Raw genomic sequence first — 13,432 nt, forward strand, 5'->3', positions numbered from 1 at the left:
ACAGAAAGTTGAACTTTGTGTAAGCTGAGCTCATACAACTTCCCATTCAATGAAAGAAGTACATGTAGAAATCACGCTGTCTTAACAACTACCAGGAAAAACCTGTTGCCTAACTAAATAATCCAAGGCAAATTGACTGAATGGCCGCATAACTGGAGATATATTACAATACTTGATACTACCAAATTACAAATAAAGAGAAGTATTCTGCAAGCTACTTATATAGAACTTCCACTATTCATTGTCTTACACATACATTTCTGTGTTATAGCAAAGGACAAGTAAAAATATACAAAACCGACTGCATAAAAATAACAACTAAAAAAACAATTCTAATATATGTAGTGTAATGCAAAGATGTATTTCATATAAGTATTCTTTGCAACTTTCACTGTTTTTGCTGCAATATGTTAGTCCTCTCAAACCTGGGGCTTCACCTTTCCACCACAAAAAAAAGTCCTATATTAAAGTAAGCACTCTCAATATATATATATATATATATATATATATATATATATATATATATATACACACACAGGGGTGGGATCTGGCCGGTTCGCCCCGATTCTCCCAAACCGGTTGTTAAAATGACAGCCGGTTCGCAGAACTGGGTGAAGCGGGAAGCCGGAACCGGTCCGGTCCCCTGCACTCAATTGTATCCACATCCTTAGGACGTGGATACAATTGAGTTGACTAGCGCTGCTCTGGCGAGGCACATGATGCCTCGCCATTTGGCGCTTTAGTGATGATGCAGTCGGCGCGATGGTGATGACGTCGCTGGAGGATGGCGCGGCAACGGGACAGGTAAGAAAATGTGTTTTTTTTCCTTCTACTGTGGGCACTACATAGGGGACTATGCAGGGAACGAGAACTACAGAAGACTATATAGTGAACTAACTACAGGGAATGCCTCATGGGACCCTTATCTACAGGAAACGCCACAGGGGGCCCTATCTACAGGGTAACGCCACATAGGGCCCCATGTGGCATTCCCTGTAGATAGGGCCCCCTGTGGCGTTTCCTGTAGATAGAGCCCCTTGTGGCATTCCCTGTAGATGGAGCCCCTTGTGGCGGTCCCTGTAGATATGGCCCCATGTTGCGTTCCCTGGAGATAGGGCCCCCTGTGGTGTTCCCTGTAGATAGGGCCCCATCTACAGGGAACGCCACATGGGGCCCTATCTACAGGGACCATGATAGGGACGCAGGGGGCTCTATCTACAGGGAATGCCACATGGGTCTCTATCTACAGGGAACGCCACAAGGGGCTCTATCTCCAGGGAACGCCACAAGGGGCCCTATCTACAGGAAATGCCACAGGGGGCCCTATCTACAGGGAATGCCACAGGGGGCCCTATCTACAGGGAATGCCACAGGGGGCCCTATCTACAGGGAATGCCACAGGGGGCCCTATCTACAGGGAATGCCACAGGGGGCCCTATCTACAGGGAATGCCACAGGGGGCCATATTTACAGGGAACGCCACAGGGGGCTCTATCTACAGGGAATGCCACATGGGGCCCTAGCTACAGGGAACACCACAAGGGGCTCTATCTACAGGGAACGTCACATGGTGCTCTATCTACAGGAAACACCACAGTCGGCTCTATCTACAGGGAACGCCACAGGGGGGCCTATCTACAGGGGGCACTATACAGGGAATGCTACAGGGGGCACTATACAGGGACCGCTACAGGGGGCACTATGCAAGGAACGCTACAGTGAATGCCACATTGGGCACTATCTACAGGGAACGCTACAGGGGGCACTATCTATAGAGGGCTCTACTGGGAGCACTATCTACAGAGGGCTCTACTGGGAGCACCATCTACAGAGGGCTCTATGAGCGGCACTATCTACAGGGGGCACTGTGAGTGGTGCATTACTTTACAGTGTTTGACACAATTTTATTCAGGGGCACAGTGTATGTTACTATTATATTCAGGGGCACAGTGTGTAGCGCTATTATATTCGGGGACAAAGTGTATGATACTATTATATTTGGGGGCATAGAGTGTGGTACAGCACCACAACAAAGTAACTTAGTACATATATACAGCACCATAACCAAGCTCAGTACATATATACAACACCAGAACCAAGCTCAGAACATATATACAACTCCAGAACTAAGCTCCGCATATAAATACAGCACCAGAACCAGGCTCAATACATATATACAGCACCACAACAAAGCTTAGTACATATAAACAGAACAAAGCTTAGTACATAAATACAGCCCCAGAACCAAGCTCAGTACATATATACAGCACCAGTACAAAGCTCAGTACATATATACAGCACCAGTACAAAGCTCAGTACATATATACAGCAACAGAGCACAGTACATATATATATCAGAACGACCAGGCTCAAAACACACACACACATATATATATATATATATATATGTACACTACCGTTCAAAAGTTTGGGGTCACCCAGACAATTTTGTGTTTTCCATGAAAACTCACACTTATATTTATCAAATGAGTTGCAAAATGACTAGAAAATATAGTCAAGACATTGACAAGGTTAGAAATAATGATTTTTATTTCAAATAATAATTTTCTCCTTCAAACTTTGCTTTCGTCAAAGAATGTTCCATTTGCAGCAATTACAGCATTGCAGACCTTTGGCATTCTAGCTGTTAATTTGCTAAAGTAATCAGGAGAAATTTCACCCCATGCTTCCAGAAGCCCCTCCCACAAGTTGGATTGGCTTGATGGGCACTTCTTGCGTACCATACGGTCAAGCTGCTCCCACAACAGCTCTATGGGGTTGAGATCTGGTGACTGCGCTGGCCACTCCATTACAGATAGAATACCAGCTGCCTGCTTCTTCCCTAAATAGTTCTTGCATAATTTGGAGGTGAGCTTTGGGTCATTGTCCTGTTGTAGGATGAAATTGGCTCCAATCAAGCGCTGTCCACAGGGTATGGCACGGCGTTGCAAAATGGAGTGATAGCCTTCCTTATTCAAAATCCCTTTTACCTTGTACAAATCTCCCACTTTACCAGCACCAAAGCAACCCCAGACCATCACATTACCTCCACCATGCTTGACAGATGGCGTCAGGCACTCTTCCAGCATCTTTTCAGTTGTTCTGCGTCTCACAAATGTTCTTCTGTGTGATCCAAACACCTCAAACTTTGATTCGTCTGTCCATAACACTTTTTTCCAATCTTCCTCTGTCCAATGTCTGTGTGCTTTTGCCCATATTAATCTTTTCCTTTTATTAGCCAGTCTCAGATATGGCTTTTTCTTTGCCACTCTGCCCTGAAGGCCAGTATACCAGAGTCGCCTCTTCACTGTAGACGTTGACACTGGCGTTTTGCGGGTACTATTTAATGAAGCTGCCAGTGGAGGACCTGTGAGGCATCTATTTCTCAAACTAGAGACTCTAATGTACTTGTCTTGTTGCTCAGTTGTACAGCGGGGCCTCCCACTTCTCTTTCTACTCTGGTTAGAGCCTGTGTGTGCTGTCCTCTGAAGGGAGTAGTACACACCATTGTAGGAAATCTTCAGTTTCTTGGCAATTTCTCGTATGGAATAGCCTTAATTTCTAAGAACAACAATAGACTGTCGAGTTTCACATGAAAGCTCTCTTTTTCTAGCTATTTTGAGAGTTTAATCGAACCCACAAATGTAATGCTCCAGATTCTCAACTAGCTCAAAGGAAGGTCAGTTTTATAGCTCCTCTAAACAGAAAAACTGTTTACAGCGGTGCTAACATAATTGCACAAGGGTTTTCAAGTGTTTTCTAATCATCCATTAGCCTTCTCACACAGTTAGCAAACACAATGTACCATTAGAACACTAGAGTGATGGTTGCTGGAAATGGGCCTCTATACACCTATGTAGATATTGCATTAAAAACCAGACGTTTGCAGCTAGAATAGAAGTCATTTAGCACATTAACAATGTATAGAGTGTATTTCTGATTAATTTAATGTTATCTTCATTGAAAAAAAAACTGTGCTTTTCTTTCAAAAATAAGGAAATTTCTAAGTGACCCTAAACTTTTGAACGGTAGTGTATATATATATATATATATATATAAATGTACTGACCTTGGTTCTGGCGCTGTATATATATTTACTGAGCTTGGTTCTGGTGCTGTATATATGTACTGAGCTTTGTTCTGGTGTTGTATATATGTACTGAGCTTGGCTCTGGTGTTGTATATATGTACTGAGCTTGGCTCTGGTGTTGTATATATGTACTGAGCTTGGCTCTGGTGTTGTATATATGTACTGAGCTTGGCTCTGGTGTTGTATATATGTACTGAGCTTTGTTATGGTGTTGCATATTTGTACTGAGCTTGATTCTGGTGCTGTATATTTGTACTGAGCTTGGTTCTGGTGATGTATATATGTACTTTGTTGCTGTAATTCAGGAATGACCTCATAAGTGTTTCTGCTCTTGCTTGTGCTCTCAGTTGGCCACTGGGGGCGCATGGTAAGGTGAGCTTATTCCATCTGTTCACATGTTATGGTGCTGTGGCAACTGTTGCTGTAGTGCTGAACTTGTGGAGGGACGTAGCCCAGAGCCAAGGAGGCTTGGCACAGTCTGATAGCATGGGTGCTTGTACTGACCTTGGTTCTGGCGCTGTATATATATTTACTGAGCTTGGTTCTGGTGCTGTATATATGTACTGAGCTTTGTTCTGGTGTTGTATATATGTACTGAGCTTGGCTCTGGTGTTGTATATATGTACTGAGCTTTGTTATGGTGTTGCATATTTGTACTGAGCTTGATTCTGGTGCTGTATATTTGTACTGAGCTTGGTTCTGGTGATGTATATATGTACTTTGTTGCTGTAATTCAGGAATGACCTCATAAGTGTTTCTGCTCTTGCTTGTGCTCTCAGTTGGCCACTGGGGGCGCATGGTAAGGTGAGCTTATTCCATCTGTTCACATGTTATGGTGCTGTGGCAACTGTTGCTGTAGTGCTGAACTTGTGGAGGGACGTAGCCCAGAGCCAAGGAGGCTTGGCACAGTCTGATAGCATGGGTGCTTTTGGGCCCGTGGGTTGCTCCCTCTGCAGGAGCGGTGCAGCGGTGGCCGCCATGCGGTGCTGCCACCGATCAAGCAGGGACCCAGTTTGAAAGAGGTCGCCGTGAAGTGGCAAGTGGGCTTATACAGTTTGATCAAAATGTTAACAAAGAACCTCATGTTCATGTTTATAAATTATGCCTAGCGGCTCAGATCAACGTATATATTGTGGATTGTGCGGTCCATGTCTAGTTTCTCACAATGCTGATGCTGGATTTTATACGTCTGTGGCAATGGGACTGAATGAAACACCTGAATTGAATAATAAAGAGGTGTGTCCCAATACATTTGTGTATATATAGCGTTTATAGAATATATATATATATATATATATATATATATATATATATATATATATTAGGTTATATGGTGGAGTTTGCTAGATGTTGAATTGCTCTATAAACACCGGTGATGGTGATATGCATCTAATATGCTACAAAAAGCATTATTTGTCTCAATATATTAAATTTAACAGGGTACACTTCGTGCAGGTAGTAACCTAACATGGCTCTTGGTGTAACGGAAGGGAATGGGCATGCTTTAAGGTATATGATAAGGGCAATAATTCAGTCTAACCACCTGGAGAAAAACACAAACCTCTACAAATGAAAAGGCCCTATACAAAACTGCCCACGTTATGTGAGTCTGCTGTATATACAAATGGATTACTTGTATAACTTTTCCTAAATCATCATTATAAGAACCGCGTTGGCTTTCAGATGTGTTATATGCTTGGTGTCTACGGCACTAACTCCAGGCTACAAGCGCTCATAAAACAAGTCTGTGCCTGCTGAGATTTGTAGGGCAATTACGGTAAACTTGCAATTGCCTGCATGACTACAGTTTATTATCAGATTTGTAATTTTTTTATTTTTAAATTCTCTGTATTAAGCTACACGATATATGCAAACAAGGCGACAGAAAATAAATCACAAAAGAATGCTGCATCATTAATGATTAAACGTGACCGGTTATCTTTGAATACCCCTACCAATGATCGTTGTATATGATTGAATTTAATGTCCGCTTTTATCAAATGATCAAAGGGTAGAGTTAGTCATCCCTCAAAATACTAAGGTCATAAACAACTAGATATGCCATAAAAGTGCAATAGGTGAGGATATGACCACTGGCACTAATCCCAAGAATAGAGATATCCAGTTTCATGGGAGAAAAGTTTGCACATTCAATCACTTTCTATTTGTCCCTTTCTCTTTAAATTAGGCCTCATTTACACGAGCGTGTGCGTTTTGCGCGCGCAAAAAACGCTGCGTTTTGCGCGCGCAAAAGGCACTTGGCAGCTCCGTGTGTCATCCGTGTATGATGCGCGGCTGCGTGATTTTCGCGCAGCCGCCATCATAGAGATGAGGCTAGTCGACGCCCGTCACTGTCCAAGGTGCTGAAAGAGCTAACTGATCGGCAGTAACTCTTTCAGCACCCTCGACAGTGAATGCCGAACACAATATACACCAACCTGTGAATAAAAAAAGACTTTCATACTTACCAAGAACTTCCTGCTTCCCCCAGTCCGGGCTCCCGGCCGTTGCCTTGGTGACGCGTCCCTCTCTTGTCATCCGGCCCCACCTCCCAGGATGACGCCGCAGTCCATGAGACCGCTGCAGCCTGTGATTGGCTGCAGCCTGTGCTTGGCCTGTGATTGGCTGCAGCCTGTGCTTGGCCTGTGATTGGCTGCAGCTGTCACTTTGACTGAACTGTCATCCCGGGAGGTCGGACCGGAGTTATCGGTAAGTCAGAACGTCTTTTTTTTTTTACAGGTTCATGGATTTTCGGAGCGGAAGTCACTGTCCATGGTGCTGAACCAGTTTAACGCTTTCAGCACCGTGGACAGTGACTGTCTCCTGACGTCGTGTACCCGAACATTTTTTACCGGTTTCGGTCAAAACGAGTTTGGCCGAACCCGGTGAAGTTCGGTGCGCTCATCTCGAATTTGACACTCCGTTTGGATGTTTGTAAACAGAAAAGCACGTGGTGCTTTTCTGTTTACATTCAGGAGTTTGACAGCTCTTGCGCGAATCACGCAGTTCGCACGGAAGTGCTTCCGTGCAGCATGCGTGGTTTTCACGCACCCATTGACTTCAATGGGTGCGTGAGTGCGCGAAAAACGCACGATTATAGAACATGTCGTGAGTTTTTTTCTGCGCACACGCGCTGAGCGCAATTCACGCATCGTCTAAACTGCCCCATTGACTAATATAGGTGCGTACGACATGCGTGCAAAGCACGCGCGTCGCACGCGCGTATAATACGTTCGTGTAAATGAGGCCTAAGTGTGATGGACATGCTCGGCATCAGAGGATGTCACAGCGATCACACCCTGATGGATTCCACTTTACTGCCATTTCTAGTTGGCATGTCATAGAGGTTATATGAGAAAGCCCCTTTAAAATATGCTAATGTGGAATTTTGGAGATTCTTTCCTACAGCCCAATAATTAAGGGTTTTTCTTTATTGATTCTGCACCTGTTCATGACTTTCGTACATTCACAGCAGGAGACTAGACTATTTCTTATTCACCTGCTTATAAGTTACAGGACTACATGAATCTTTTCGTTATTTTTATAATAATATTGTATTATTAATTACCTACTTTTGAAAGTAACTACAAGGTGAAACTCGGACTTTTAAATATCTAGTCTTAGAGCTGAAGGGCCGTGGGTCATGAACCCCACCATTGACTCCATGGCATACTAGAATATGTTAAAAAGCGCACAACCCCCTTAATAGATCTGTAAATTAAATATCACCTATAAATGGAAGGTCCTTTAGCCCCATGAGACGGTGAGATGCTCAGTTACATTTTATTCACATGACACGGATAAGTGGCCATCTATAATCATTGCATGTCTATGGGGCTATTTACACGGCCGTTTTTTTAACGGACTGTGTGACTGGCCTGAGAAAAAATAGGACGTTTTATTTTTGCCCGTTTTCCTGGATCCCTCAAGAGATTCAAGTCTATGAGAGATTTGTGAAAGCGGGTCCCGCACGGGCCGTTTTTCACAGTCGATTTGACACCCATTCGTGTGAATACGGCCTTAGAGAAGTAACGACATTTCTAGCTGAAATAGTACTAGCCACCCCAAGAATGAATGGCTTCCTATATTTATTTTACCAACAATGTAGCTGTTCATTTCTGTAGAGCTCAGAATAATTCTTAAAGGGCAACTAAACGTTCAACAAAGTTCTGACATGTCATAGTGACATGTCAGAAGTTTTGATTGGTGGGGGTCCGAGCACTGAGACTCCCACCAATCGCTAAAACAAAGCGGCAGAAGTGCTCGTGTGAGCGCTCAGCCGCTTCGTTTCTGTTCGGCATTTTGTTGAAATCAATGTATAGGAGTACGGGCTCAATAGAAAGTCTATGAGTCCGTACACTGCTACATCGGCTTTCCGGAAAAAGCCGAACAGAAATGAAGCGGCTGAGCGTTCTGCCTCTTCGTTTTAGCGATTGGTGGGGGTCTCAGTGCTCGGTTTTGACTATTATACTCTATATTTTGTCTAATACCATAAATACTGTTATAACCAAACCTACTACTAGTAAAGTATTATTATAATTGTTGCATATTATATAGAAGTAGTATTTTATAAACCAATGCCATATTAACCAGAAGTATTAGTAGTATACTATGCAAATCAAAGTTTTCTAAGGGTATGTTCACACGGCCTATTTACGGACGTAATTTGGGCGTTTTTGCCCCGAATTACGTCTGAAAATAGCGCATCAATAGCGCTGACAAACATCTGCCCATTGAAAGCAATGGGCAGACGTTTGTCTGTTCACACGAGGCGTATATTTACGCGCCGCTGTCAAATGACGGCGCGTAAATAGACGCCCGCGTCAAAGAAGTGACCTGTCACTTCTTTGGCCGTAATTGGAGCCGTTATTCATTGACTCCAATGAATAGCAGCGCTAATTACGGCCATAATGGACGCGGCGTTCAAGCGCCTGCACATGCCGGTACGGCTGAAATTACGGGGATGTTTTCAGGCTGAAACATCCCCGTAATTTCAGCCGTAACGGACGCCCTCGTGTGAACATACCCTTAGACATCAGTAAAAAGTCCATATTGTAATGATTTATTCCCAGTTCGCTCTAAAAGAACAATGACAACCTGGCACTTATCTGTAGAGAAAGCTGGCATCATGGCATGTGATATGAAACCAAGATGAGAAACTTCCCCATGATCAGTACTATATATCATCAGCACAGACGTAAATGTAATAAAATCACTTACTATCGTTCTATTTCCCCGCATCGCCCGGTCAGTGATGATGTATCCATATAATTTATAATCGCAAGGCTGAAAAAGTTTCCAAAAGTAATGAAAGAAGGGATCTCCGGCTCAGTCCCTGCTGTAATGTGACAAAGCTGCAGCCCAGTGCCCGGCACGACTGATCAGCGAACGAGAGACTGGCGCAGAGCGAAAGGGAACAGCGCCCAAATGACACGATCGCCCAGATGATTGCAAGACCCGCTCTCCTTCGAGAACTATCAGCTGTCACAAAGCCAAAATTCTATCCCCAGTCACTCCAGCTGTGACGTAACAAACGAGGCGGAGACAAGAGGGCCTACTGCGCATGCCTGCTGGGAGCTGAAGCAGTGTAGCGCGCTGTTCTCTGTGAAATAGCAGGGGAAGTCCAGCTGGATTGCAGCCGTGTCAACTGCGGATTAACTAGAGTTCACAAGGCCACATACAGGGCAAATTCTACAGAACTTTGCTATCGGTAGGCACTTCAAAGGTCCCCCTGCGCCTTCCTTCTTTGACAGAACAGTGTCACCATACAGTCAATAAATAATACCGCCATCATACTGCACGACTCTGGTTCACACCGCATTTTTGCACCCTGTTGAAAGGTGAAATGTAACTAAAACAGGGGGCAACAGGACAGAAACTAAGCAGGCTTCAAACTGATCCTGTTTTTAGTTTTAGGGTATGTTCACACACACTAATTACGGACGTAATTCGGGCGTTTTTGCCCCGAATTACGTCTGAAAATAGCGCCACAATAGCGCTGACAAACATCTGCCCATTGAAAGCAATGGGCAGACGTTTGTCTGTTCACACGAGGCGTAATTTACGCGCCGCTGTCAAATGACGGCGCGTAAATAGACGCCCGCGTCAAAGAAGTGACCTGTCACTTCTTTGGCCGTAATTGGAGCCGTTATTCATTGACTCCAATGAATAGTCGCGCCAATTACGTCCGTAATGGACGCAGCGTTCAAGCGCCTGCACATGCCGTTACGGCTGAAATTACGGGGATGTTTTCAGGCTGAAACATCCCCGTAATTTCATCCGTTACGGACGCCCTCGTGTGAACATACCCAAAGGCTGGGTTCACACGACCTATTTTCAGACGTAAACGAGGCGTATTATGCCTCGATTTACGCCTGAAAATAGGGCTACAATACGTCGGCAAACATCTGCCCATTCATTTGAATGGGTTTGCCGACGTATTGTGCAGACGACCTGTAATTTATGCGTCGTCGTTTGACAGCTGTCAAACGACGACGCGTAAATTTACTGCCTCGGCAAAGAAGTGCAGGACACTTCTTTGCAATGTAATTTGAGCCGTTCTTCATTGAACTCAATGAAGAGCAGCTCAAGATTTACGAGCGTCACAGACGCCTCGCATAATACGAGGAGGAGCATTGAGGGTATGTTCACACGAGGGCGTCCGTAACAGCTGAAATTACGGGGATGTTTCCGCCTGAAAACATCCCCGTAATTTCAGCCGTAACGGCATGTGCAGGCGCTTGAACGCCGCGTCCATTACGGACGTAATTGGCGCTGCTATTCATTGGAGTCAATGAATAACGGCTCCAATTACGGCCAAAGAAGTGACAGGTCACTTCTTTGACGCAGGCGTCTATTTACGCGCCGTCATTTGACAGCGGCGCGTAAATCACGCCTCGTGTGAACAGACAAACGTCTGCCCATTGCTTTCAATGGGCAGATGTTTGTCAACGCTATTGAGGCGCTATTTTCAGACGTAATTCGGGGCAAAAACGCCCGAATTACGTCCGTAATTAGTGCGTGTGAACATACCCTTAGGCTGGGTTCACACGACCTATTTTCAGACGTAAACGAGGCGTATTATGCCTCGTTTTACGTCTGAAAATAGGGCTACAATACGTCGGCAAACATCTGCCCATTCATTTGAATGGGTTTGCCGACGTACTGTGCAGACGACCTGTCATTTACGCGTCGTCGGACGCGTAAATTGACTGCCTCGGCAAAGAAGTGCAGGACACTTCTTTGCAACGTAATTTGAGCCGTTCTTCATTGAACTCAATTGAAGAACAGCTCAAGATTACGGGCGTCAAAGACGCCTTGCATAATACGAGGAGCAGCATTTACATCTGAAACGACGCAGCTGTTTTCTCCTGAAAACAGTCTGTCTTTTCAGACGTAAAAGCCACTCATCGTGTGCACATACCCTCACGTGTGAAACGAGGCAGCTGTTTTCTCTTGAAAACAGTCTGTCTTTTCACACGTAAATGCCTGCTATTGTGTGCACATACCCTTAGGGTATGTGCACACACACTAATTACGTCCGTAATTGACGGACGTATTTCGGCCGCAAGTACCGGACCGAACACAGTGCAGGGAGCCGGGCTCCTAGCATCATACTTATGTACGATGCTAGGAGTCCCTGCCTCTCCGTGGAACTACTGTCCCGTACTGAAAACATGATTACAGTACGGGACAGTTGTCCTGCAGAGAGGCAGGGACTCCTAGCATCGTACATAACTATGATGCTAGGAGCCCGGCTCCCTGCACTGTGTTCGGTCCGGGACTTGCGGCCGAAATACGTCCGTCACTTACGGACGTAATTAGTGTGTGTGCACATACCCTTAGGGTATGCTCAACGCACTAATTACGGACGTAATTCGGGCGTTTTTGCCCTGAATTACGTCCGAAAATAGCGCCTCAATAGCGTTGACAAACATCTGTCCATTGAAAGCAACGAGGCTGTCAAATGACGGCGCGTAAATAGACGCCCGCGTCAAAGAAGTGACCTGTCACTTCTTTGGCCGTAATTGGAGCCATTACTCATTGACTCCAATGAATAGCAGCGCCAATTACGTCCGTAATGGACGCAGCTTTCAAGCGCCTGCACATGCCGTTACGGCTGAAATTACGGGGATGTGTTCAGGCTGAAACATCCCCGTAATTTCAGCCGTTACGGACGCCCTCGTGTGAACATACCCTTAGGCTGGGTTCACACGACCTATTTTCAGGCGTAAACGAGGCGTATTATGCCTCGATTTACGCCTGAAAATACGGCTCCAATATGTCGGCAAACATCTGCCCATTCATTTGAATGGGTTTGCCGACGTACTGTGCAGACGACCTGTCATTTACGCGTCGTCGTTTGACAGCTGTCAAACGACGACGCGTAAAATGACTGCCTCGTCAAAGAAGTGCAGGACACTTCTTTGGACGTTTTTGGAGCCGTTTTCCCATAGACTCCAATGAAAACAGCTCCAAAAACGGCCGTAAAAAACCCAGCGAAAACGCCTCAAAAAACGCGAGTTGCTCAAAAAACGTCTGAAAATCAGGGGCTGTTTTCCCTTGAAAACAGCTCCGTATTTTCAGACGTAATTGCAGTTATCGTGTGCACATACCCTTAGGCTGGGTTCACACGACCTATTTTCAGACATTTGGGTATGTTCACACGCTGAGCCAAAAACGTCTGAAAATACGGAACTGTTTTCAAGGGAAAAAAGCCCCTGATTTTCAGACGTTTTTTGAGCAACTCACGTTTTTCGCGCCGTTTTCGCGCCGTTTTTTCGGCCGTTTTTGGAGCTGTTTTCATTGGAGTCTATGAGAAAACGGCTCCAAAAACGTCCAAAGAAGTGTCCTGCACTTCTTTGACGAGGCAGGCATTTTACGCGTCGTCATTTGACAGCTGTCAAACGACGACGCGTAAATTACAGGTCGTCGGCACAGTACGTCGGCAAACCCATTCAAATGAATGGGCAGATGTTTGCCGACGTATTGGAGCCATATTTTCAGGCGTAAATCGAGGCATAATACGCCTCGTTTACGTCTGAAAATAAGTCGTGTGAACCCAGCCTAAACGAGGCGTTTTATGCCTCGTTTTACGTCTGAAAATAAGGCTACAATACGTCGGCAAACATCTGCCCATTCATTTGAATGGGTTTGCCGACGTACTGTGCCGACGACCTGTCATTTACGCGTCGTCGTTTAACAGCTGTCAAACGACGACGCGTAAATTGACTGCCTTGGCAAAGAAGTGCAGGACACTTCTTTGCAACGTAATTTGAGCCGTTCTTCATTGAAGTCAATGAAGAGCAGCTCAAGATTACAGGCGTCAAAGACGCCTTGCAT

General features: G+C 45.0%; 1 protein-coding gene across 1 annotated transcript in view; it reads right to left on the bottom strand.

Annotated features, from left to right (window-relative positions):
* NOD1 (nucleotide binding oligomerization domain containing 1) overlaps positions 1–9,594 on the bottom strand; it is a 106,996-nt gene extending 97,402 nt beyond the window's left edge. The window contains exon 1 of the mRNA XM_075827139.1: positions 9,311–9,594. The gene's annotated coding sequence lies outside the window, so the exon portion shown is untranslated. The remainder of the gene's footprint in view (positions 1–9,310) is intronic.
* Between the last annotated feature and the right edge of the window lie 3,838 nt (positions 9,595–13,432).

The sequence above is a fragment of the Rhinoderma darwinii genome, chromosome 5 (assembly GCF_050947455.1).
Source record: "Rhinoderma darwinii isolate aRhiDar2 chromosome 5, aRhiDar2.hap1, whole genome shotgun sequence".
Classification (NCBI taxonomy): Eukaryota; Metazoa; Chordata; class Amphibia; order Anura; family Rhinodermatidae; genus Rhinoderma; species Rhinoderma darwinii.